This window comes from Polypterus senegalus, chromosome 17 (assembly GCF_016835505.1).
Source record: "Polypterus senegalus isolate Bchr_013 chromosome 17, ASM1683550v1, whole genome shotgun sequence".
Taxonomy (NCBI): domain Eukaryota; kingdom Metazoa; phylum Chordata; class Cladistia; order Polypteriformes; family Polypteridae; genus Polypterus; species Polypterus senegalus.
Window position 1 is genome coordinate 91,628,594 of NC_053170.1, and position 22,971 is coordinate 91,651,564.

The following is a 22,971-nucleotide window of genomic DNA, read 5'->3' on the forward strand; positions in this document are numbered from 1 at the left end:
CCCCTGGCAGTGCCACCCAAATATAGTGAATGCTTGGAGTTATGGTGGGCTTTGTCTGATCAGTGTGCCTTCTAAGATAAACATATTCATACATTCATTCTGCGTCCATAGCGGTTACTCGAAACTGAAGGTCATTCCAGCTCCCCCGAGCTCCGGCGTGACCGTAAGTGTGGCACACGGCATTCAGCAGGATGGCGTCTTCGAGATTTGCATTCGGTTCTTCAATGCCACGCGGTGACCCTAAATATCCAAACAGTCGCTGCAGCCAGGTGATTCTCCCTGATAAAGAAGCAGAGAAGTGAGACGATTTCCGAAGACGCCCTCGGGATGTTCATCCGCAGACATTTAAGTCAGCTTGTTTTTAATGAAGCGCGGGTCTTAATAAACAGAGGGGGGCAAATGCAAGGCTGGAGTGCTGTGGGGAGACAGGCTGAGGATGAAGAGGAGGAGGAGGTGGTCCTGCCGCATAATGAAACACAGCTGTTAGTTCCATGGTGGCTGTGTGTGTCTCAAGGTGCCGGACATTTTCGGTGGTCCTCAGCAGATTTGGGGTACGTGGACTTAACAAAACCGGAGCAGAAGACAGACCTGATATTACATTAGCCGAGTTAAAACGCGTAATGTGCAGGGCAGTTGGGTGGACATCAGTCTGCTCTTAAGTGACCGTGTGCCCACTCAGCGGGACACCTTCGCAATCTGCTGCTCTTCAATCTCAGGGTCTCGGGATTCAGGACAGAAATTCTCAGCCAGAGTAGCTAAAAGGGGGACTCGTGTATTCCAATGGTTACTGGAGTCTCCTTCTTCTGAGGTGCCTGTCTTATGGGGTCTGTGGTGGGACTGAACCAGAGACCTTTTTATTTTATATAGCGACTTTCATAATACTTGTCATCTTAAGGTGCTGGGTACAGTACAGTTGGTATTTTGTACTGTGAACACCATCTCAGGGTACCATACAAGTACAGCACAGCTGTGTTTTATATAGCGCCTCACCATGGTGAATGCCACCTCAAGGTTCTTCTTTAGGTACTGCCCCACCATGGTGAATGCCACCTCGAGGTTCTGTTATTTTATATAGCGCCCCACCATGGTGAATTCCACCTCAAGGTTCTTTTTTTATATAGCGCCCCACCATGGTGAATGCCATCTCAAGGTTTTTTTTTTATATAGCGCCCCAACATGGTGAATGCCATCTCAAGTTTCTTTTTTTTATATAGCGCCTCACCATGGTGAATGCCATCTCAAGTTTCTTTTTTTTATATAGCGCCCCAACATGGTGAACACCTTCTCAAGGTTCTGTTATTTTATATAGCGCCCCACCATGGTGAATGCCATCTCAATGTTCTGTACAGGTACAGTGCAGTTCAACTGTTTTCCGCTGTATGAGCACCTCAGCATATTGTACCTGTTGTACAGGTGTAGTCGTGATAAAAGGTCGACAGGACAGAGCAGAGAGGAACATCTCGAGCAGATGTGTGAGTGAAAGCAGGTGGAAGCCAACTTGAAGAAGATGTGTGTTGCATGTGGACTAATGCGTTCTCGGGTCTTGGACAGGAGTGGTGGGGGCACAGGACGGTAGTTCCCAGTCCCAGTGAAAGATGGGATGGGGCGGTTGATTATTTTCTGTTTTTTTTTTTTTCTTTGCGTATGTGCTCATGAAGAAAAGCTCCAGGTGCTCATTTACGATTAGATAACGGGGGTCGTTTATTGTTTGATTTTCTAATGCCAGATGTTTCTTTCGTAGCAGTTTTTTGAAGCCACCCCCTGTCTGTCTGTGAAGATTCACGAAGGAAATTCGCCTTAAAGTTCCCTTCCTGTGCCGGCAGCCTGCCTTCCCCCTTTGCCGCTCCTGTCCCCGCACGCGTCGGACTGATGGACACCTCTGCATTTTGAGCTGCCGGCTCTTGCATTTAAAAGGTGCCTTTGGAATTGTGTCGCCGCGCTCTTGGAAAGCAAATCTCCCCTTTGCTATTCATCAGCCTCGCTGCTAATTTACACCTTGACGGCCGCAGCTGCAGCGTCCTGCCAATGGGTAGGTTGGTAGGTAGGCGCGGGCTGCCGCCGATTCCTCCCGTTAAAGGGTATTATTATTATTATTATTATTATTATTATTATTATTATTATTGGAGATTGTGCATTCCTCTGATGCTATCTTTTTTCATCCGTTCATCCCTGCGTTTTTCATTAATTTGTAATAACGGTGATTAACCTGCACCCTTAAGGACCCCCGTTTGGACATGAGGCGTATATACGGTGTACATGCAGCCATTACGTGCTGCGGGTGAATGCGTAGGGACCCTAACCTACACAAAGAAAACGGCGTTACTGCACTCCCTCTGTCCATTTTTAAAGCCCACTTTGTCCTCAGTGGGGTCTCAGAGCAGCTGGCTCCTCTCCCAGAAAGCACAGCGCTCAAGGCAGGAGGGGTCTCCCGGAGCGGACATCCATCAAGTGTTTCTACTGTCGAGCAGCGTTTCTACATTAGGGTCAAGTGGGACACTACCTCGTATCTCCTGGCAGATGGCGCTGTTCTGCAGAAATGAAATAAGTCAAAAACGCGCCTCTTTATTTTGTCATTCTAAAATGTTTACAGCAAACTCAACGTTCTCCTCCAAATCCCATTTTTCCAGTTTCCGTTGCCGCGCCTGATCTAATGTCTTCTTTCTAGAAACGTTATTTCTTTTTACAGTTTGTGAAATGTTCTTTGTGCCTGGTTCTGCTCGCCTGTTTCTGGGTTAGACAGTGTGACCAGTAGAGGGCGTTGCAGCCTCCCAAACCTCAGACATCACCACACAAACACAAGTCCCGGGTTCAATAAGTGGTTTATTAACAACAATGCCTTCAACAATGCCACTTCCGATACACACAATTCCTCTTTTGTTTCTCTTTTTTTCCTCTCCTCCACACCTCCAGGCAAGCTGAGTCCTCCTTCCTCCTGACTCCGACTCTCCTGCATGTGCCAGGGTGGCTCCTTTTATCTTGGACCCGGGAGCACTTCCGATGCCAGGGCATAGCCAGATGGGTAGTACCTCTGGGTCAGTCGGGAGTTCCAAAAACCACGGAGCAGAGCTCCTCGCAGCACCCCCTGGTGGTACCCAGGGACCTCAACAGGGCTGCTGTACTGCACTACAACTCCCAGCATGCCCTGTGGGTGTCCATTGGTGCACCTAGCAGTTTGGGGGAGTCATCTACATCTGTCCTGCCTTCAAGCTGGCCTCCAGGTCAGGTAACGTTCCTCCTTCTAATCCTGTGGGGATGCCAACGTACCCACTCTTCGGATGGCATCCTATGCGCAGATCCTTGTGTAGGCAGGGAACCTCCTGTCTCTTTTCTTTCCTATTTGTCACCTGGGCTTCCCAGCCAAGTTCAGGAAGGGAGTCCACCATGGAATCCATTACAACAGATAGAAAGATAGGTAGATATCCATTCTGGTGTTCAATATGAACATGAACTGAAGCTCCTGACCAGCGTCTGCAGGATTGGATGCCTTGTGCTGCTACTGCCACGTGATTGGCCGATTAGGTAATTGCATGGTTACAATGATTTTCTCAGCGAATGCATCATGTGCATAGCTGTTAAGTTTGTTTAACTGTTTAATAATTCAGCTGACATTTTAACATCACTGAGGCTGGTGGTTTAATATTTAGTGAAATGCAGTGTCTCTCCCACACGTGAAGCTAACTAATGGTGGTCTCTCTGATCAGCCACCCCTCATCGTTTCGTCACAGCTCCTTCTATGTGGCACTAATGATCATTAATGTTTCTGACATCGCCAGTCATATACACAAAGCGAATGGCATTTTAAAGCTGAGCGTAACGTGCCACCCCCAATTTAATCTTTCCAATGGGACCACTTGCTACTGATTCATAATGTCTTATCCTAACACCCCCCACCCCTTCACTCTACCTACAAATGAATGGTGACGAGTATCTCAGAAATGTAAGTGACAACATTTGAATATGAGCGCTTGACAAATGAGCGGCCCAATAATTAGCTGAGAAGTCGGCACAAAGAGAGCCAATACAAGAGAGAGGACATGAAATCTGAAGCCAAAGACAAATGATAGGCTCGCTCCAAGCAGTGCCCACCATTAATTCATTGAACGATGTGACAGCACAGTCGAGTCAGCCTTCCAAAGAATGAATGTCAGTTGAAATCTGTGCACCCACACGGTCACCATTACGATATGTCAATGGACACACGACCGTCAAACTCCACTTGCATCCAGTCGACAGAGTCCCAAAATGCAATTAATGCTCCAGAAGTCCCACTAGAGGGGGGATATGCCATGAAACCAAGAAGCCAAGTCATGAAAAAATAGGGCAAGAGGCCACAAAAGTCGAGTAGATGACAAAGCACAGAAGAAACACAGCAGAAAAATCACCACTCTGTACACAATGAACCGCAAAGGACTCAGCCTTTATCGGCAGGTGGCCCCGTCTCTTGGGGACCACCCATAAAACACATGGCACATAGTAATAGATGCTTCATCCATTAAAGACATGACGCATAGCAATAGATGCTTAAACATAAAGAAACTAAACATTTGACCATTTTAACACAAACAGTGCAGCAGTCGGCCATGAAAGAACAAAATGGCGACCGATTCGGCCTACAAATTTTAATAACAAAAATAATCAAAAACTGGCTTCAGAATCAAAATCAATGACTATAAATACGCCCAAAAACATAAAATGATGGAGAAAAACCACAAAAGAAAATTTAAAAAGTGTTCCGAAGTCGAAGCCATGGGTTTTGTGGGTCCCCCCCTCCAAGAGGCGGAGCCACATCCCTAGGAATCTGAAGGGCCTCCCACAATTCCTGCCAGTTCATTGCCAATGCGCTCAGCAGTTTTGGGTGAGTCAGATTTCTTTTGTCTTGTTGTGGTGATTTAGTGGATTTTCGACCTGTTTTTGCTCCGTCTTTTGATCTCAGCTCTTCACCTTGGTTGGCCTCTGCTGGCAACTCCTTCGTACTTGTTATACTCTTTGGGGTTTTGCGGTGTAACAGAGCATTTTGTGAGAATATGATGTTTTATTTTTTAGCCCTCTTATCCATTCGGGGTTTGACGGGAAATCCACCCTAGTGGCCGTTATTGGGAGTGCTCTTGAAACTGGTGGGACTCTTTTTTGCTTTGGGACTCCTAGTTCATGAGTATTTATTGTTATGGCTCATCCAGGGTTGATGCCCAGGCTCAAGTTGGTTCCATCTTTTTGTTGTTCTTCTTTCAGCTGCTCCTGTTAGGGGTTGCCACAGCAGATCATCTTCTTCCATACCTTCCTCTCCTCGTCATCTTGCTCTGTCACACCTATCACCAGGCCTTCCTCTTCTTCCAACAGAACATAATTCTTCTTCTTCTTCTTTCAGCTGCTCCCGTTAGGGTTTGCCACAGCGGATCATCTTCTTCCATACCTTTCTGTCCTCTCCATCTTGCTCTGTCACAACCATCACTTGCATGTCCTCTGTCACCACATCCATAAACCTTCTCTTAGGCCTTCCTCTTCTCCTCTTCCCTGGCAGCTCTATCCTTAGCACCCTTCTCCCAATATACCCCTCATCTCTCCTCTGCACATTTCCAAACCAATGCCATCTCGCCTCTCTGACTTTGTCTCCCAACCGTCCCACTTGAGCTGACCCTCTAATGTCCTCATTTCTAATCCTGTCCATCTTCGTCACATCCAATGCAAATCTTAGCATCTCACACCTCCAGCTCTGTCTCCTGTTTTTAGGCCAGTGCCACCGTCTCCAACCCATATAACAAAAAAAAGTTCACATTGTAACAAAAACAAAAAGAAACTGACATACAAGAGCGGCAAAATCCAGAACCAGTGGTAGCGATTTCTATAATTGCAAACCAATATTTCATAATGAAAATAATCATCGGATACCTAATCTTCCAAAATGTACAAATCAATCCAGATTAATATCTATCCATCCATCCATCCATTATCCAACCTGCTTTATCCTAACTAGAGGGTCACGGAAGTCTGCTGGAGCCAATCCCAGCCAACACAGGGCGCAAGGCAGAAAACAATCCCCGGGCAGGGCGCCAGCCCACACACACACACCAAGCACAATTTAGGATCGCCAATGCACCTAACCTACATGTCTTTCGACTGTGGGAGGAAACCCACACAGACACGGGGAGAACATTTAAAGTCCACGCAGGGAGGACCCAGGCCTCCTAACTGTGAGGCGGCAGCGCTACCCACTGCGCCACCGTGCCGCCCTGAATATCTAGTGACAGGGGGAAAAAAATGATATTAAAGATGCAGTCATAATGGGTCTAGAGATCAGCACCATACACTTCCCGGTTATCCGAGGTTACGGATTCCGCTAAAAAGTCGGATTGCTGAAGCCTTCCCACTTTGGTTTCTCTGCTGCGTTTCACATTTTCACTTTGTTATTTGGTTTTTATTGACTTGCCAGTTTCGACTTTGACTTTGTCCCAAATCAAATCCAAACTATTCCCCCCATCCCACCAGGCAGGACTTGGACTTCTCCTCCACCTTCTCTGCAGGCCGCACTCCTGGAGAGCCACATGCGGCTGGCTCCCTCCACCTGGAATAATTCAGACCTCAGATGCTATTGTTTCTTACACAATGGCAGGAACAGATGGCCGGAGATGAATAAATCATCGGCTGTACTCGCTGTGTTCTGCCAGGGCTGAAATTCCAGCAGAGGATTCATGATTTATTGACTTTTTAGTTTTGTTTTTTTTTTTTTAGCGTTCCTCAGAGGGAATCTCATTATGTTTAACCTTACACCGTGGTCTGGTTGGGATTCCCGTAGATGCCCTGCAACAAAAAGAAAAAAAAAAAGAATGGCGGTGGTCCAATCTTCATGAAATCAGGTGGCATTTGAGCTACGTGTGAGGGTCACACGAATCGGGTCGAGGACTGGGCTGATGAATCTGCTGAAGCACACAGAGAGGGCCAACCGGCCGTGCGTCAACATTCCCGTCTGGTGGTGATGTAATGGTGGGGGGAAAGTTTTCTTGGCACACTTTAATGCCATCACGTGAATGCCAAGTCCAGTCTGAGTATTATTGCTGTCCATGTGCATCCATCCATCCCGTCATGGTCACAGTTTACCCATCTTCTAATGGCTACTACCAGCATTATAACAGGGCCGCCTTAACTTATAGGTACAGTGGGCACTGGCTGGGGGGTCCCCGAAATGTTTCTGTTTTGTTATCAAAACGGGGGCCCCAGCACACTACTTTACCCCCATTTGATGCTGGTAAGACGGCCCTGATGACAATGTACCATAGTACAAAGCAAACTGGTTTCGTGAATGTGACAACGAGTTCAGTGGTCTTCCCAGGTCCAGATTTGAATCCAGCAGAACACTTTTGGGATGTGGCAGCAAATCTGCAGGACCCCGGACAAAAATCTCGAAAGAAATGTTTCCAGCATCTTGTGGACGCCATGCCATGAAGAACGGAGGCTGTTTTGAGAGCACAAGGAGGTCCCAGCCAGCATTAGTATGGCGGTCTCAGGACTGTACGTGTTGCATGCTTAGTATACTTTTTATTGATCTGTTTATTTATTTTTCTTTTTTTGTTAAATCTCAGCCTGGCTGGGGTTCAGATGCTTGTGCCGTGTCCTTGCTGTGCATTTTGACGTTAACTGTCCGTGTTATTATTGTTTCTTTCATTTATAAACTGCAGCGCTCTGAGGTTAAACAGATCTGCACCCATACCATGGGTTTTGTGGGAGGTTCCCGCCTACCCTCAAGAGGCGGAGCCACCACCCTAGGAATCAGGAGGACCTCCCACAATTCCTGGCAGTTCATTGCCAACGCGCTTGGCAGTTTTGGGTGAGTCGTTGGATTTCTTTTGTCTTCTTGTGGTGATTTAGTGGATTTTCAACCCATTTTTGCTCCCTCTTTTGACCCTCTTTGCATTCCTGAATCGGGACTTCGTTCACCTTGGTTGGCCTCTGCTGGCAACTCCTTCATACCTGTTATGCTCTTAGGGGTTTTACGGTGTAACAGAGCATTCTGTGAGAATACAATGTTTTATTTTTTAGCCCCTTTATCCAATCAGGTTTGATGGGAAATCCCCCTAGTGGGTGTTATTGGGAGTGTTTCTGGAACTGATGGGACTCTTTATTGCTTTGGGACTCCTAGTTCGTGAATATTTATTGTTACAGCTCATCCAGGGTTGTTGTCCAGGCTGAAGTTGGTTTCATCTTTTTGTTGTTCTTCTTTCCGCTGCTCCCATTAGGGGGTCGCCATAGCGGATCATCTTCTTCCATATCTTCCTGTCCTCGTCATCTTGCTCTGTCACACCCATCACCTGCATGTCCCCTCTCACCACATCCATAAACCTTCTCTAAGGCCTTTCTCTTCTTCCAACAGAATGTAATTGCAGACCACAGTACCTGTGAGGTCAGTCATGAGAAGCCCCATCGCATTGCACTATGATTAACATTAGGGCCCCGTTACACTGCGGTTAGTGTTAAGATTAGGGTTATGGGGGGATTTAAGGTCATTTCATGACAGACGTGACTCACGACTGCACAGCCACGCACGATGATGTCACCAACCACATCATCAAGTTTGTGGAGGATACGACGGTGCTGGGACTGATAAGCAGGGTTGATGAAACAGCATACAGAGATGACGTGGAAGGGAATTTTTATTTGCACTTCATGTTGTTACACTGTGGACCCTGAGCTCCGCAATTTTGTCTATCTGTATACTTGTATATGGTTGAGATGACAATAGAGTTCGCTTTGACACTTTTGACTACATCACAGGTATTGCAGGCTGCAGTGAGACCCTTCTCGTTTCGTCAGCCCTGACCCACCCCCACAATGCATTGCAGTGCCGTCCGCTTTGGGGTGAAGTAAATTCAGCGAGCCAGACATGACAACCAAGTGATGGAGTCCCAGCCAATCTGCCGTGACAGGTGGACCGTGAAAGGGTATTATCAAGAAAGATTTATTCTGTGATGGTCACGGCAGACACCGAGTGAATAAAGCGGAGATCTCATGTATGTGTGTGTGTGTCTGCTCTAATGAAAGGCCCAAGAGCAGTGAAGACCCCCTCTGATTTGCGTTAGGAAGGCAAACTGCAGTAAGTGTCTCCATAAAATTAAACACCTGAGCACCAGATGCCCCCTAAACCCCCTGGAAAGAACGGCTTCTACTAAGGCAGGGGTGGCGAACTCCAGGCCTCGAGTGCTGCAGTGGCTGCAGGTTTTCATTCTTACCATCTTCTTAATTAGTGACCAGTTTTTGCTGCTGATTACTTCTTTTAATTAACTTGACTCGGACCCCATAGTTGTTTCTTTTTCTTTAATTAGACACAAAACAAGCCGCCACGTGACCAAAACCAAAGAGGGAAGGCTTCAGCAATCCGACTTTTTAGTGAAATCCGTAACCTCGGATAACCGGGAAGTGTATGGTGCTGATCTTTACACGGTTAGACCCGTTATGACTGCATCTTTAATGTAATTTTTTTTTCCCTGTCACTAGATATTCAGAGCGGCACAGTGGCGCAGTGGGTAGCGCTGCCGCGTCACAGTAAGGAGACCTGGGTTCGCTTCCTGGGTCCCCCCTGCGTGGAGTTTGCATGTCCTCCCCGTGTCTGCGTGGGTTTCCTCCCACAGTCCAAAGACATGCAGGTTAGGTGCATTGGCGATCCAAAATTGTACCTAGTGTGGGTGTGTGTGCCCTGTGGTGGCTGGGCTGGCTGGGATTGGCTCCAGCAGACCCCCCGTGACCCCGTGTTAAGATATAGAGGGCTGGACAATAACTGACATTTTAGGGGCCACGTCAGCAGCACATAAAGGGGCACCCGTCCAACTCGGGGTCCACTCATACACACAATGGAATATCAATTAGCTCTACTGCCTCACAGTTGGCGTGTTTAATGCACAAACACACACACAACCAGGACAAGGTGGGTAACCTGGTTAAGGTAGAAACCTGGAGTCTTAAAACACACACAAGTCCACACCCTGCTTTGTCAAAAACGCCCCAATGTCATTAAACTGTGCAAAAAACAAAAAAAAGTCATAGGAAAACAAGCACGATGCCTGCCATCACCTTCTCGTCTTCCATGGCCGTGAAGTGAATGACATTCAGCCCCTTTTAACATCCTCGACTGGAGCCACAGACGGTATGGACACGGGCTGCAGGTTCCACCTGATCACACCGTTTTCGACATATCTGTAGTACACAGCTGGATTGAAAGTAAATTGCGTGCACTGCAGGGGGCGCCCCAGAGCGCCAACCACCACCAGACGGTTTCAAGGGGAAAATAAAATATTGTATCGTACCTTAACACAGTAAAAGGCAGTCCGACACAATGTAACTGAAAGAAGAAGCCCCTCTGTCTCCTTCCATTACAGCCTCATCCACCTCCCGGTGATTCTGACCCTCAGGTAGCTGAGGCGCCCTATTTTATGCCCAGAGTCCCCCCCACAGGGTTGCCCTTCTGCATTACGAGTCCCAGACTACCCTGTGGGAGTCCAAACCGGGCCCCTATCAGAGGAGCACTGCCACCTCATTCATTGAAAGGCCCTTCGCACCCCCTCATCCATCCATTATTATCTCCTCCAAAATTGGGATAGAAATTGGTGATCTTCCTGGCCAGGGTTGTGCCTCCCTTCTTGTTGTCCTTCCATTACGGCCTCCTGGCCTAGTAGGATATCATCCTTAACCCCAGTGGAGATGCCAGTCCATCTGCTCCCACACTTTCAACTTTATTAATAGGGGTCTGTTACTGGTTTGTCATCGTCTTACGAGACAAACAAAGGGAAAGGAAAAACAAGACGATTGTCATCAGGGACTCAGTGAGACATATTACACATTGCAGGAGGGGGGACACTGCGAGGAAGAAGAAGGAAGAGCAGTTGTTGACATCTGTGGTAGTGAGGGTCTGCAATCCTCATTGTGGCAAGCCGTGTGCAGGACAACGAGGGGCGGCAGGCAGTTGCACCACTCTTGGTGGTCCCTTGGTGGACCAGGAGGGATGAATCAGTCTTAGTCAAGACCTCACCTCTCACCTTGCCTCCATAGGTGGCCCTACTGTATCACTGACCATGCAAACCCTCTGCCACATTAAGGTGCTGACTCAGTGGACAGGGAGTGACGCTAATCGACACAGATGTGCACCTTCATGGCCCTAGGCGACCTCCATTTACAGTAAGTGACCACCTGTACTGCAGTCATACCCTGGCACTGACACGCAGACGCTTTATAGCAGGACTACACTGTGCTGCTGGAGCCCACAAAAACTCATTAGAAAATGCTGTCAAGAGGCGACAGACACGAGGCTTCCTTTTTGTATGCACAGAAGAAAGACGTCTGCTGAATGCTCTTGTTCGGCAGACAGTAAGCTGGCATGGCGTCTGACAGCAATTTCCATCTCGGTGAGTGGTGCTTTTCTTAGATTAGGAGCTTGTGTGACTAAAATGACAGGAAACGTAACCCAGCCACATGATGGCAGCACCTAAATCTGAGAATGTGCCCGCCAAGCTCTCTTAAGCCTCTCTCGGGGCATGTCTAGCCATATAATGGGGGGCGTCACTGCTCAGGGTAAGTCAGGGCTTTGATGGCTGGCATACCGGTGCTCCAATTCATCTGCAAACATCCAAGTGCTGCAATAATGAAAGTCTGTCTGTCTTCTGACAGTGCCTCACCTCCGAGATTACGGGCAAGAAACCAAACCTTGGCGTGTGGCTTTTTGAGTTAAAGACTATACAATAAAAGATAGATAGATAGATAGATAGATTTTAATTTTGGCATAGTTGGCAGGATTTCATAGATAGATAGATTTTAATTTTGGCATAGTTGGCAGGATTAGATAGATAGATAGATAGATAGATGGATGGATAGATAGATAGATAGATAGATAGATAGATAGATAGATAGATTTTAATTTTGGCATAGTCGGCAGGATTTGATAGATAGATAGATAGATAGATAGATAGATAGATAGATAGATAGATAGATTTTAATTTTGGCATAGCTGGCAGGATTTGATAGATAGATAGATTTTAATTTTGGCATAGTCGGCAGGATTTCATAGATAGATAGATAGATAAATTTTAATTTTGGCATAGTAGGCAGGATTTGATAGATAGATAGATAGATAGATAGATAGATAGATAGATAGATAGATAGATAGATAGATTTTAATTTTGGCATAGCTGGCAGGATTTGATAGATAGATAGATAGATAGATTTTAATTTTGGCATAGTTGGCAGGATTTCATAGATAGATAGACTGTATTACATAGATAGGTAATAACTTAAAAACATTATATAACAAAAGACAGATAAAACTGAAAGGCACTATATAATGAAAGATAGGTAGTATAAAAAACACAAAGAACAATGATGAGGAGTTGGGGGACCAGATGATGAACTGTATAACTGACTATAGACTTGTTGTCCAAAAAAATAAAGAATACTGGTTGCAAAACAGGAGCTAATGCCACACAACAACATCTTCTGTAGACACGAGTCTAACGATGACTGACCTGTTCCCATGGTGGTTCTTAGGTGGTTGTGGGAGGAAGAGGTGTTTCTATTGTTGGAAATGTAAATGACACCATAGCTCCTCATCTCTTCTGAGGGTGAGAAAGGTTAGAGGATGTGAATGACAGCGGCAACCCCTGGCTCGGAGTGTAATTATCATTAACATATAAGCGCTGAAGATGTCTCCCATTCAAATGTATGAGACAACAGATAAAACTGAATGGTAAAATATGACAGGTAGATATAACTGAAAGGCACTATATCATAGCTCTTATCTCTATCATATCTCTCTTCTTTCACTATCTGTCTGATATAGTACCTTAAATGTGTATATATATATATATATTTATATATATATATTATATAGTGCCTTAAATGTGTATATATATATATATATAGATTTATATATATATATAAATATATACAGGTATATACTGTATATATATATATATATATATATATATATATATATATATATATATATATATACAGTAATCCCTCCTCGATCGCAGGGGTTGTGTTCCAGGAACCCCCCGTGATAGGTGAAAATCCGCGAAGGAGAAACCATATGTTTGTATAGTTATTTTTATATATTTTAAGCCCTTATAAACTCTCCCACACTTTTAACATTATTAGAGCCCTCTAGACATGAAATAACACCCTTTAGTCAAACGTTTAAACTGTGCTCCATGACAAGACAGAGATGACAGTTCTTTCTCACAATTAAAAGAATGCAAACATATCTTCTCTTCAAAGGAGCGCCATCAGGGGCAGAGAATGTCAGAGAGAGAGAGAGAGCGAAAAAAGAAAACAATCAAAAATCAATACGTGCTGTTGGGCTTTTAAGTATGCACACCGTGATAAAGCAGCCGCAAACAAGAGAGCAATGTGAAGGTAGTCTTCCAGCATTTTTTAGAGGAGTGTCCGTATCCTCTAGGCAAACAGCCCCTCTGCTCACACCCCCTCCGTCAGGCGCAGAGAATGTCAGATAGCGTGAGAGAGACCGAGAAAAGCAAACAATCAAGCACCGCTCGGGAAGCATATCATATATCATTGAGGAGTTTTATTTAATATGTAATACGAGCTCTGATTGGGTAGCTTCTAAGCCATCCGCCAATAGCGTCCCTTGTATGAAATCAACTGGGCAAACAAACTGAGGAAGCATGTACCATAAATTAAAAAACCCATTGTCCGCAGAAATCCGCGGACCAGTGAAAAATCTGTGATATATATTTAGATATCCTTATATTTAAAATCCGTGATGAAGTAAAGCCGCGAAAGTCGAAGCGCGATATAGCGAGGGATCACTATATATACTGCATATAGACAGTGAAAGAAAAGAGAGTGTCACACATATGCACTTAGGGGGAGCCTTCAAGGTTCTGACAAGGTTAGCACTACCACCCGGGGGCTAGAGGAGGTACTGTCGCTAACAACCTTGTCTTTCCATCTGCAGCTCCTACGCCTGACCACACCCTTGCGGACTTCCCAAACTCCGCCCCTTCCAGGGGTTTGGGTATTTAAACTGACGTCGGCATTTTTTCTGCCCAAGCTGCAACACACACAGAGAGACTGAGTGGAAGAATCACACCAGATTAACACACGGACATTTATTGTTAGTGGCAGTGGCTAGGATTTTTATTTGTAATCTTTATTTTGCTGACTTTTTATTTAAACAAGGATAAAGGGGTTTGTACGGCAAAATTTTGAGTCTGTGTATATCATTCATTATCATAACAGATAGCTGGATAGATTTGAGAGGTACAATATTGTAGAATTGAAGGGTTTTACATCGTAGCTAGATATATAAGACACAATATCAGATAGATAGTGAGAGAGATAAAGGCACTATATAATAAAGCAGAGGCAGATACATTTAAAGATAGCCATTAATTTGTGCCAAGAAGAAATTTAGGGTTTGCTCCTGCCTTGTGCCCACTGCTGTATAAATATGCATCAGCTCCCACGGCTCTCTGTCTCCCTCTAGTGTCCTTGCTGTGCTCCTACAACTCCCAGAATTCCTTGGCACCCAGTAGGCGAAGCGGCCTCATAATTCAGGTTGCTCTCATCCAGATATGTGAAGTATCATATTTGATGGAAAGCAGCGGCTCAGTTCACAAGGAGACATTAATATGTCTTCAAAAATATTGATCTATGAAGCCAGGCCCGACTGATGCAAGTCCAAAAAATAGCTTAAAAAATGATGCCATCTGCAAGAAATAAATTAACAAAAAAACTGGAAAAACTCATTTCTCTCAGACGGGGCTGGACACTTTTCAAAATAATGACGGTCACCGAAATTTACGGCTTCACACTGGAAAAGAGAAGTCCGCCTTTTTATGAGGGGATTTTTTTATTATTATTATTTTCTCCTAAAGCTTGACCTGAATTCCAAACCATCAGCTGGCGCTTTCGCCCTGAAGGTGTTGGCACCACCTGTTCTCTCCAGATGTTATCAGGCCATTGCAGCGGGCATGTGCTGTTTGATGCCCCCACTTTTGGAGGTCATAGACATGCATCACCTGCGTCTTATAACATTAAAGGCTTTGATCGTATTACTGCTATGAAGAAATCAGCAGGTGTTAAATGACTTAGAGGGTCTTCTAATGGCAGCGGGGTCCAATGACTGAAAGATGACAGACATTCTTATAAGAGCAGGTAGGAAAGAAGTGAAAAGCTAAGACCAACGAACAATGAAGCAGTGGGCTCCGAAACCGAGGTTTGTATTGGGAGAATCTCAACATAACATACTGCCTGAGAGGAGAGGAATCTTTGTGGACATTTCAACCCGTGGCTGCGGGACGCGCGTTTGTGCGAAGCAAAGACGTGCGCAGAGCACAACAGACATGCGCAGACTCCGAAATCCTCAACTGTATCCCTCTTCTACTGAGAAGCTTTTCAGTTCACTTTACTGATCTGATTCTGTCCAAGTGAAGCGAGCCTTCTGATTTATTGGATTCGCTCAGAATCAGGCACATATGGGGTAAATCGGAAGTCTGGGGGTGGTCCTCTGTGATTGCATCACAAATATATAAGTTAATAATGTATGCATTATTTTCATATATATGTATGTGTGTTTATATAAATATGTCATTCGTATGGCTAATTAATTTATATTGAATTCATTATCTGTACTAGTAACGTAGCCTAAAGGTGGGCGTGGATGGGCGATCGCCCACCCACTCGGAGTACCCACGCGCCCTATCAATTTTTAATCTTCAAATCGAAATACTGACATAATATATATTTTATGAAAAACAGTTTTGATAACTATGTTAGTAGGCTATTATCAGATTTTTATTTTTAACGACCGGGTCTTTGAATTTGTGTGCGTGCGTTTTCTAAAGCTGTGTATTACTGAGCAGGCTTTTATTAGAGTCTTATCTGGGTGAAATTTTTTTGTTTCATATATGACCACCCACCAACAAACTTCAGGTTGCGCTACTGATCAATACGTTTAAAACATCGTCATTCATATGCCATAATCCTGTTTCCGTACACAAAGCATGATAAGACATTTAAGAGGCACAATTCAAACAAGACGTTTTGTTACAAAATCACCAATGAATTGAGGACCGCGCAGCCTGTAATGATTCACGAATCAAACGAACGAGCCTCTTTGGACTGCTTCTCATGCGGTCACTCGATGACAAATTGGTATGATATATGTCTTTTATTTGAGTCCAAGGGGAAATTAGAACTTTGCAGAAGCCCGAGAGAGAGAGAAAGAGAAACGTGAGGCGCTTTCCGATCGCAGGAATATTCTTCGGGGACCAGGAACTTTTTGGAAACTGGTGTAGCCTTCCCATGTGTAGTTCTTGAAGCTCTCCTATTCCAGGGTCCGTCCTTTACATTCAACCAGGAACTATCGTGGGCGGGGCTCTGGCGATGGCTGATTGGTGAACCACAAGCACTAACACCAATTTATAAACCTGTTAATAGTATCGAGAGTCGCATCAGTCTTCATAGCCTTTTCGTTGTGCACGGCTCCATCGAAGCAATTAAATCAGCCGGTGAAGTGGCGATCGCTTCGAAACAATCAATAGGGTGGTGGTGTGGAGTCCCCCATGAACACCCGAATTCCTGATCGCGCATCACTTTGCACTGCATCAGGGTTTTCCAATCGCAAGAACTTGGTTTTCGGGGATCATTAAATTCCTACACGATGTAATTCCTAACCACTTCTATGTGTTGCGCACAGAAGTGAAGCAAATAACCTTCAGCGTGAAGTCGCGATCTCATCGAGGCATGGACTCTCGAACAGACCTCGCCGCATCAGTCTCCTTTGCGTGTCACCTGAGTTGGAGTTCCTCTTGTGCGGAGGGGGAACGCAACACACGAAAGTGGCCCACATCGTATAGGAACTTCATGATTGATTCCTGTAGTTCCCGCGGTAGGAAAACGCGTAAATGAGCCGAGACTTCTTATTGGAGGCAGACGGTTCTTACGCTTTAAACATCCAACAGACGCGTCGTAACGAAAAACGATGATGACAGCATGCAGGAGACGCATGCGCACTGCTGTCGTGCTGCACTGAATCGGTTCACTGGGAAGAAAGAGAATGAACGGATCATTAGGGTTTACATGGCCACATCACCGGCGGAGAGGTCCACGTGTTTCTCCTGGTTTCTCAGAGATCACCGTCCGGGCTTGTCTAACTAGAACAAGGGTGTCCACACTTTTTCGGCTTGCGAGCTACTTTTAAAATGATCAGGTCGAAATGATCTACCTACATTAAAAATTATATATATATATATATATATATATATATATATATATATATATATATATATATATATATATATATATATATATATATATATATCATTCGAAGTCTGAATCACAATCTGAAATATATGGGTGGTTACCTACCAGGTAACGCGTGTGGTTGGTCAGCAAGTCTGCAAACATGCCACACAGGTGCCCGCTCAGTTGCGAGAAGCAGATCATAGAATGTTACATAGTTAACTGTCAAATAAAGCAAAAAGTACGCCACACGTGTCTCGCCCCATTTTGGGCTCATCGGGCGTACACACTCCACTGCACCACTCATTGGGGATCAAATCTCGGATGTCAGACAAACGCACTTCGATTGTGACATTGTCAGAAAAAAAATCCTCTTCCAATTCCACCCCCAGCCCAAACCCTCCCTAAACATTTTTTTAAATCCCTTCTTTAGTCGATATAAATTGGAAGGCTAACTCGATCACAGCCGGAGTTTTGGTGTAGCTCGTGCGTGAGGGATGACCAGTGTGTGAGAAGAAGAGAGATCTCAGACTGGCCTGTATGTCAATCAAGTGGCAAATGCCATAGGGAGGATATATGATAAACTAACGTTTAAAAAAAATTTTTTTTTGAATGCAACGCGATCTACCTGCACTACCTTTGCGATCTACCGGTCGATCGCGCTTGACGCATTGGGCACTCCTGAACTAGAATAAGCGTTTACACCATAGCCTTGTCAACACGATACGTCAGCGCGTCGGTCATATTGCGAGTGGCAAATGTGCCATTTAAACTAATACAGGTAGATGTGGAAACCGGGTTTTCTGATGAAAAAACAATAATGTTTAAAACAGTATCGTTTACATACAACAGATTTTGGCGAATCGTTTAAATGGATTTATTTGTATCCAATTATACAATAATTATTATTATTAAATAATTTCTCCCATAGAAGTAACATTTCTCGGGCTGCCTTCTTCCATCTCCGAAACATTTCTAGACTTCGTCCTGTTCTTATGCAACACAGTGCTGAAGTATCGGTTAATAGGATATTAACCTGCTGCTGTAAATCCACTGAACATATCACGCCAATTCTCTCTCTACTTCACTGGCTCCCTGTTCACTACAGAATACGATACACAATCCCGCTCTGAACATTTAAAGCTCTCCACGGCCTCACTGATCTCCTCCAGACTGATACTCTTCATACCTCACTCAGATCCTCATCTGCAGCTCGACTTTCTGTACCGCACATCAGACTCAGAGCTCTGGCAGCTCGAGCGTCTCTCCTGGTGCTCCTTAACTCGGGAGTTCTCTTCCCTCTCATATCCGTCAGCTCGATTCAATCACACATTTTAAAACTGGCCTCAAAACTTGTCTTTTCAAACTGGCATACCAATTGTGAATTTTGCACTGCTACTGCCAGTTATCTTTGTTTGTTTGCTAATTATTGCTTTTTGATTTATCATTCTCTTGTTTTAATTTTACTAATGTTGTTTAATTTTATTTGTAAGGTGACCTTAAGTGCTAAGATTATAAAACGGGATTTTCTAATGGCCAAATATAACGAAAACAATTGTTCAGCCTTACCTATGAAATGTAATCCCCCGGGATCTGGTTTGGAGCGTACAGCGGTTTGTACAATCCCAAGCAGCACATTATTCATTACTTCACTCCACAGCAGTGCCACTCGCAATATGGCGGCGACGTTGACGATCGATGCTGCTGGTCATGCGACGTCTAGTAATTCTGAGTCTATGGTTTACACGGCATTAACAGATCCGGGTTTCTAAGAATCACCCGGTTATTAAAGCCCATCCCAGATGGGAGGCCATAGTGGAAGGACAGACGGGAACAGCTTCTTGCCCAGCTGGAGTCACATATAAAGGATGGACCAGGGGAAGCTGGTGGCCAGGAGCAGTTCCATCCCCTATACAACAGGTGGCAGGGGTACGTGGGAATTGGAGTTTGGAAGTGCAGCCCTGCCAGGGGGTCCCTGGGTGCTGTTAGAGGGCACTGTTGGGGGAGAATCCAGAAGTGCTTCCAAGAGGGCACACTGTGGCACTGGAAGCTTAAAAGGAGCCCACCGCCTTACGACTCTTGACTCCCCCAGGTGAGGCGACACTCAACTTGAGGCGGAAGGAGGAAGAGAATCTGTTTTGTTTGTGTTGAAAAGGGTTGGTGGAAAATAAAAACCTCTTATTCATTGGGTGACATTGTGTCTGAGATTTGGGGGTTCAGTGGTGCCCCATTGTGGTCCCAGCATGTAAACGCACTTGTTGACTTGATTATCTGTCTCATATTAATATAACCTTAGCAATGGAATCCTCAGGTGTCGAAAGACCACCACGCTCATAAAACCACACGCATTCACAAATACAATCGGGATTAGCCAGAGGCCGGTGGGCTCCTTGGCGGCAGACCGTCACTCGTTCGTGGAGGTCGCTCGGCGGAGTTTGGGAAGGGTGGGCGGGTCGCTTTTCATTTTTAATTTAGAGAGAATTCTGAAAGAAGGGCAGCCATGGCGGCTCAGCATCAACGAGCGGCTAATGGAGGGAAGTGGCAGCTCTGAGAGTGACAAGATCAATAAGCCCACCAGCCTACCCACGCCGCTTATAGGAATGTTTAACGTAGCAAATCCCCCCCCAAATGCTGGGCTGAGCTAAAAATTCAGAGCTGTGGGGTCTTCCAGGGATCAAAGCTCCGCTCTTTTAAACTACACATCGCAGACTAAAGAGAAGGGCTGAAGAGGGAGAGAGCGGTCCCTGCTGCACACATGTGGAGGAAGTTCATTTATATTGATAGACTGTTGCTGGGAATTTAATTCAATTTGTTGAAGGAGATCAATTTCTCTTTTTTTTTTTAGACTCCCCGGTCTTTACTAGCGGCAGTTTAAGAAGCCGTGCGGCCAGCATGTAGGCGACGTCAGACGAGTGCCCCCTTTACATCGGGGGGCCGCCACTCAGATGCCTTCCCTGGTCAAGAGTGGCAGACGGTGAACCGGGAAGTGAGGTCGGGGCTTGAGGACAACTGTAATGAGCTTCATTATGTGTCATCAATACTGAGGCCATTCTTCTGGTGGCATTTAGGGGCTCAGGGTAGGGGGCTCGTGTTCGGCTTTAGCCAAGTACCTAACTTATCATTAGGGGGTTAGACACGGAGGGCCGGTCTCCACCCTCAGCTTTCATTTCTGCAAATCGACAAACCAGTGACCAACATCGCTGATCTCGTCACAATGGCACCTGTTGTGGGGTGGGATATGAGCAGTCACTTCTTGGAAGGCGATGTGTTGGAAGCAGGAAAAAAAAAAAAAGGGTAAGCGTGAGGATTGGCGAGACTCTGACGTTGTGATGGCCGGACCACCGAGTCAGAGCGTCTCTGAAATGGCAGGTCCTGTGAGGTGTCCCCGGTATGCAGTCATTTGTACCTACCAAAAGGGGTCCCAGGAAGGACAGCCGGTGGACCCAAGGCTCATTGATGTGCCCGCTGAAGAGTCTACTGTAGCAGAAATTGATGAAAAGCTTCGTGCTGGCCATGCAAAGCCACAGGCTGGTCAGAGTGCCCATGCTGACCCTTGTCCACTGCTGAGAGTGCCTACAATCGGTGTGCCCCCTACCTTGAATAAACTGCGCCCAAACAGTATTAGTAGACCTTGACGACTGGTGGTGGGGGTTTGTCTCCCTCTGAGCCTGGAGTGTGCCCCCCTTCAATTACATGACTGGCGCCCCTCAGTGTACATACCCTGGAATTGACGGACCTTGAAAAAAACGGTGTCCACACAGTATGACTAGAAATCGACGACCCGGTTCCCCCTTGGAGTCTGGCGCGTGTGCCCCATCTGTGATTTGACTGAGTGTGCACCACTTGGCACCCCTTAACTTTCATAAATGTTACCCCTAATGGATTGACTGGCTGAGGCTGTAATTACCATTTCAAAGTTTTTGGTGTGATGTGGCAAGATGTCACCCTGGGCAGCTGCCCATGTTGCCCATACCTGAAATCTGCCACCCAAGGATTGGTGCTGGGTCCTCTCCTCATCTCTCCTGGCACTTACTAGGCCCTTTCATCCATTCCCATTGTTTCTCTTATTGGTCTATGCCCCTCATATGCAGCTCTCCCTACTTTGGACCACTCGGTATCGGGTAGAATCTCTGACACTGCAATCCTGGATGAAGGAACATCCTCTCCAGCTCAACCTGGCAAAAAAGGACCTTTCTGTTACCAGGGCTCACATTTGCCAACAGCCGCCATGTCGGTACGCAATCTTAGGGTGGTGATCGCTGACCATCTGCCCCGCTGGTCTCTCGGTCTTACAGATTCACTCCAGACAACAGACATACTGTATCTGGTAGAATATGCAGCCCAACGCCTGGTCCACGTGGTGGTCTTGTCATGTCTGAACTACTGCAATCTCTAGTGGTACCAGCATGTGCCACCAAGCCACTACAGATGCTGTTCAACCACCCGAGGTGGGCACACGTCACTCCTCTCTTCAGATCACCACATTGGCTCTCAGTAGCGACGAGTATTAAGTTCAGACCCCTTGATGCTGGCCTTCAGAGTTGTCAACAGGTCATCACCTACCTATACAGGGACACTTGTGACGTCCTCTGACGTCCTTCTCGACCACGGGGGTCTGCCTATTGAATGATGTTTGGTGATGCCGTCCATGCGTGGAATCAAATCTCAGCCCGGATTCATTTCATGTGCAGCTCCTAGCTGGTGGAACCAGCTGCCCACCTCCACCCGAACGTCTAACTTCTTCAATGTGTTAAAGAACAGTTTGGAGACCCTCTTGTTCGGTGAAATTCTGTGCGACTGGTGTGAGCTGTTAGGTCTTGTAATCTAGGAATTCTGTCTCACTTGTATTATGTTTCTGAACTCGTCACTACTGATGATCAATTTTGTCCCCCTTGTCCTGTCACACTTGTACCCAAACAGTTTCTCTGGCTATGTTGAGCTCCTTTGTAAGTCACTTTGGATAAAAGAGCATCTCCTAAGCAAATAAAAGTACTCACTGTGTTTTACTGGTTTCATCTTTCTACTCTTGACTGTATCAAGTCTCCTGCCTTCATAACACATAATTCTCTAGTGCTGTAGGGGGCGCCATTCCAGTGCAAGGTCTATTAACTTAACATGCACAGTTTAGGATGTGAGAGGAAAGCGAGAGCACTCTGAGGAAGAGAGACATGGGCAGAACATACAAAACACCACACAGATCCAACTGCACTAACCACTGCGCCGCCATCCATCACCCTGCACGTCTTACCTTGAATTGTGCTACTAAACGAGCAGCAAACTTCGTGCAGGGAATGTGTGCTGTCCACAGACCGTGCCAGCCCAGGGCAAAATTGGGTGGGCTGCCCACCATCCTCATTTCTCTCACAGCAGTTTGCTGCTATGAAGAGCAGACGGCTTTTGCCACCTTGTAGCATTCATTAATGCATGCAGCTTCGGCGTTCTTCCTAGAGGGAAGCAATTTCTTAATTCAAATTCTACAATAATGCTTTCATCCCTGCTAAAATGCACAATGTGAATAATGATTCTGCAGGCTGAGACGCACTGGAAATTGATAATCCTAAATGAGCATCTCGCTTTCTCTGAAGTCTCTACTTCTGCAGCCGCAGATAATGGGAAAGCGAGCCATCAGACAGCACATTTCTTGTACAGAAGTGGACTTTAAAACATCACAGGACAACGAGATTCCAGTGTGTCTGTTTGTGTGTGTGTGTGTGTGCCTCATTAGAAGGA